The sequence below is a fragment of the Marmota monax genome, unplaced genomic scaffold, assembly GCF_021218885.2.
Source record: "Marmota monax isolate L192 unplaced genomic scaffold, Marmota_monax_Labrador192_F-V1.1 WCK01_AAM20220418_F8-fsc00021, whole genome shotgun sequence".
NCBI lineage: Eukaryota > Metazoa > Chordata > Mammalia > Rodentia > Sciuridae > Marmota > Marmota monax.
In genome coordinates, this window is record NW_026695228.1 from 26,635,367 (window position 1) to 26,641,016 (window position 5,650).

Sequence of the window (5,650 nt, forward strand, 5' to 3'; positions counted from 1 at the left end):
TTCAAAAAATTGTTTTCTTAGTGCCTGTTGGAATGTTACATAATTTTTTTCTTAGCATCATTGCCAGAATTCCTATCTTCATCCCAGTGCCGGTGAAGACAAAGATAAAACCAAACTACAGCTTCTTCGATAGTTATCACAACAAACTGTAAAAACTGATGCATCAATGAATAATAACTCAACAAGTAATGCTCAATTAAGGAGTTGATTTACTTTGGGAGGAAATGGACATATTGACAGATTCCTCTGCTTTGAATTGCTTGCAGACCTTGCCTGGACTATGTATCACTTGTATGCATTGTGAACTATCTGTTGGTACAGCGAATTGTGGTAGTGCTGGAGTATTTTTGCTGATGGTGTCACCGGTGGTACAATTTTTCAAAGGAGCCCTCAATTGGCTTAGTGTCATGGCATTTTGCATCCTCCTCCCTTCTACTAGTGATGGTCTAAAATTTGGGGGCCAACAGAGGTGAGGCAAAGAACCTCACCCCCCACTGGTGCAAAGGCCTATCCACAAGTATGGCTGTATGCTGGACCGGTAGTCAGTGACGGGTATGATCCAATTGCAGTGGTACCAACCTAAGACAGGAGGCTGACGCCTAGAGGTCAGTTCATCCGATGACGGGTAAGGACCATATGTTGAATTGGACTGCCTAACAGGCACGGTCCCTAAGCCACATTGCTTGTTGTTTAATTAAACAAAAAGGGGGAGATGCTGAGAGCCACGGCCGAGTCTGTATGGCCCCTGGCATTTTGCCAACAGTATTGATTGACAGGCGAGGCATTACTATCCGCCTCTGCCGCAACTTTTGAGTTCTCGCACTATTTTGGAGTTCTCATGGGGATTTCCGGGGATTCCCCGAGAGTTCCCATTGGTTGGGGAAGTGCAGGAGGAGGGATTTCCGGGAGAGATATTTCCGGCTGGGGGTTCCTGGACAAGCCTCCTGGCGCGTTCGGGAGGATTCCCCGGGAGCTGTGTGAAGTGTTTTCCTGCAGTTTAAAAATAAAGTTTGTTCCTGCTTCAGTGGCTCGTGATTTGTGCCCAGCCAGACTGCGGCAGTCATGGTCGCCCAGGCAGTTGATGCAGTCAGATGGTTTGGAGAAGGGACCTTGCTTCAGTGTCTGCCAAATGGGGTAGTACCACCTCCTAGGCTTTGGAAGAAGGATGAAACAATTAACGTCAAAAGCTTAGGACAGTACCTGGAACCCAGCAAGCACTTTGGGAATAGTTACTGTTTTGGGTTTTTGGTACCAGGTATTGAATCCAGGGGTGCCTTACCACTGAGCTACATCTTCAGCCCTTTTTTATATTTTATTTAGAGACAGAAAGGAGCTCATGGAGTTACTTAGGACCTCGCTAAGTTGCTGGGCTTTTTTTTGAGAGGGAGGTACCAGGGATAGAACTCAGAGTACCCAACCACTGAGCCACATCCCCCGCCCTATTTTGTATTTTATTTAGAGACAGGGTCTCACTGAGTTGCTTAGCACTTCACTGTTGCTGAGGCTGGCTTTGAACTTGTGGTTCTCCTGCCTCAGCCTCCAGAACCACTGGGATTACAGGCAGTGCACCACTGCGCCTGGCTTGTTACTGGTTTTGTTATCATTCTTATTTCCACTGCTGCCCTTGTGGGGTTTAGTTCCTGTCATCGCAGACCTTGGCTTCCTGGCTATCATTCTGATTCTTCAAATGCATATAGTAACTTGAAGAAATAGTCTATTTGTGAAATTATTATTTTTTTCAATATTTATTTTTTAGTTGTAGTTGGCCACAATACCTTTTATTTTCATGTGATGCTGAGGATTGAACCCAGGGCCTCTCACATGCTAAGCGAGCACTCTACCGCTGAGCCACAACCTCAGCCCCTTAAGAAATTATTATTATTTTTTTTAATTTAAAATATTTTTTTTAAAGAGAGAGTGAGAGAGGAGAGAGAGAGAATTTTAATATTTATTTTTTAGTTATCGGCGGATACAACATCTTTGTTTTGTATGTGGTGCTGAGGATCGAACCCGGGCCGCACGCATGCCAGGCGAGCGTGCTACCACTTGAGCCACATCCCCAGCCCCACGAAATTATTTTTATGAACAATTTCCACCAGATCAAAAAGGATCTGAAGTAGCATAATCCAGCAGAAAAATAGCATGAGAAATAATTTTTGATATTCTAGTAAACGTGTTTTTTAAAAATAGAAAGAGGGGTAGAACACTTGCCTAGCATGCAAGGAATCTCAGGTTCCATTTCATTCCCCACCATGGGGTGGGGGAGAGAAAAAAAGAAAAAAGCAAATCAGTTGATGGCATTAGGACACCAACTCAAAATTCCACTTGAGTAGCTTTCAATAAGGTAGGATTTTCTCTGGGTGAGGATTTTCTCCGGGTGACTATACTATAGTGTGTGTACATTAATTTTATCACAGGACTCTCAGCAATTCCAAAAATGTTTCCGTGCATCTCCACCCAGTTCCCATGCCCCTTGGTGAAATAAATCACGCCCTGGAAATCCCTCCCAGGCTGAGCAGTTGCTGGAATAAATTTCACAGTCTTAAAGAAAACACAAATAAGTGGCTAGGCGCTTTCTCACAGTAGATCACTGTCCTTGTCAAACTTCCCCTGCTTTTTTGGAGTCATCCTGTCTTGCCTCTTATGCATCAATTACACAATGGATGTGGGAGGTCCTGTTCAATTCCCAGCATTAAAAAAAAAAAAGTCTGTGGTAAAAAGAAAAATCAGTGGTCAGTGATACACTATAGGGTTTTGTGACAAAATGTTCTAGAAATGAGCTCTTCTCATTGCTGCCTTTTCGGTTGAAAGACAGTAAAATTATTCTTTCAGTCAACACATGTATCCTGAATATTTACTTCATGTCAAACACTATACCAGGTGGAAGCTGTAGATACTATTGTCTCCTCTTTGGGTCTTGCATGTGGGATCTGAGAGATAAATGATGAACTTATTACACAGATAATTACTTAACTACAATTCAAATAATAGCTCTTTAGGAAAATACAAGCTTACAATAGGTAAGAGTAATCTAGTTTGAGGACTTTGATCCAGTAGGACTTCTCAAAGGAAGCCACATTTAAGTGGGGCTTTGTATCAGACAGAAAAGATCAAGAAAGAAAAGAAAAGATCAATCAGAATGAGAGCCAGGAAGCCAAGGTCTGCGATGACAGGAACTGAACCCCACAAGGGCAGCAGTGGAAATAAGAAGTCCAAAGCTCAGTGGTTTCAACCAATCAAAATTTATTTCTAGCTCACGTTTCTCATGTTATATGAACTGGCAGGGACACAGTTCCACACAATCATGCATGCAAGGGTCCAGGATGACAAGGCTGCCACCAACTTGTAACTACTATATCAAATTCACTGCCTCCGTTGACACAGAGGGGCAAGACTGGACATTTCCTTTCCTTTCTTTCTTTTTAATTCAGTACTGGGAATTGAACCAGTCGTGCTCTACCTCCAAGCAACATCCAAGCCCTTTTTAAGCCCTTTTTTTTTTTTTTGGTACTGGGGATTGAACTCAGGGGGCACTGGACCACTGAGCCACATCCCCAGCCCTTTTGTAAATATTTTATTTAGAGACAGGTTCTCACTGAGTTACTTAGATCCCTGCTGTTGTTAAGCCTGGCTTTGAACTCCCTATCCTCCTGCCTCAGCCTCCTGAGCCTCTGGGATTACAGGGGTGTGCCATTGTGCCTGACAACATCCAAGCCCTTTTATTTTTTATTTTAAGATGGGTCTTGTTAACTTTGCATGCTGGCCTTGAACTTGTGATCTTCCTTTCTCAGACTCCTACAGGCATGTACCATACCTAGTAATGTTTAGGATTTATAAAGACTGTGCCCAGAAGTAATATATGTCATCTTGACTCCTATTTCAATGGCCTACATAAATCAAGGGAGCCACCTAACTGTAAAGGTTGTAAAGGCTTTTTTTTTTTTCAGTGAATATTGGTCTACAATAGAAATGTTTACCATGGGATTTAAATGATAAATAAAAACTAGCCAGAAAAAGAGAGGAAAGAATTGCTTCCTGGCAGAACAAAGCACAGTCAAGGCCACTGGAAGCAAAAAGACAATGGGTCTGTGGGTTTAAAATTTTGATAGAAAAGGATTTTCAACACAATGCACTATTTTCAGTCAAAATATTGATCAAGGTGAGAAACAAGTAAAGATATTTCAGAACATGGAATGGCTCAAAAAAGTATTACTTCCCAGGCTCTCGTGTTCTATTAAAGCTACTGCAGGGTGTGCTCCACCAAAACAAAAAGGTGAAACAATGCATAAGCATAGCCTTGTGTCATCCTGAACATCTGTAATCCCAGCAGCTCTGGAGGCTGAGGCAGGAGGATCGAAGTTCAGAACCAGTCTCAGCAACTTAGTGAGGCCCTAAGCAACTTAGTGAGAACTTGTTTCCAAATAAAAGATCAAAGAAAGGCTGGGATTGCCTCAGTTCTATCACTCCTGGGTTGGTAGAATTCCCTAGTAGGGAGAACCCAAGAGGAAAACAGAATCTCCCTATAGGTTTTCCGCCAGATTTGATTATGTGAAAAGTTAAATTTAGAGGCACTGCCAGAAAAGCAAAGTCAAATAAAGGCAGTGGGGGCAATTAGCTCCAGGTGGAAAAATTATACCTTGTAATAACTATAATTCTCAGTTGTATTCTTCAAAGGGAAATGAAATTACATTTCCATAAAAGCAATAAAAAGAATGCAAGCCACCAAGATACCAAGTGGGTGCATGTCTCATTTCCAGCCCGTGGCTCAAAGGGCAGCACGCAATGGCTGGGAGGCATCTCAAACCCAGCCAACCGCAACCTGAACCCCTGACCTTTTATCTGCCCTATGGCCTTCCTGTCTCAGGTGCCAGAAACAACCCACGGTGCCTTGGGGACTCCTGATGGCCCACATTAAAGTGCTCAGAACAACCCATCCCACACTCTCCAGCTTGGCCGATAAAAGCAGTCTTACTCCTAGGCCAGGTGACTGCATGGTTATATGATCTGAGCAGGGCCAGTGAATTCAGTACTGGGTACTTGGATGTCACTTTGCTCCTGGTTGCTGAATCGGAATAATGGATCCCTATTGACACCCAAAGAGAAACTTCATGGCTAAGCCAAGAGACAGCAACTTAGATTCCTGGTGACCTTGGAACTGTGTGCTGTTTGTGTGTGTGTGTGTGTGTGTGTGTATGTATATATGCGTGCACGCATGCACACGGAGGGCCACACCCAGAGTGTTGCACATGCTAGAGAAGCTCTTCCACTTCCACCGCAAACCACATTGGAACTTCCTCCTTTTCTTTTTCCTTTTTGTACCTGGGATTAAACCCAGAGGCACTCTACTACCGAGCTACACCCCAGCCCCTTTTTAATTTTTACTTTGAGACAGTATCTCCCCTAAATTGGCCAAGCTGGCCTTGAACTTGCAATCCTCCTGTCTCAGTCTCCAGAGTATCTGGGATGATAGGCATGTGCCACTGTGCCCAGCTTCAGTTTTTTTTTTTCTAATTTTTTTCTTTTTACTTTATTTGTTTATTTATATGTAGTACTGAGGACCGAACCCAGGGCCTCACACATGCCTGGCAAGTGCTCTACCACTGAGCCACAGCCTCAGTTCACTTTATTTACACACACACACACACACACA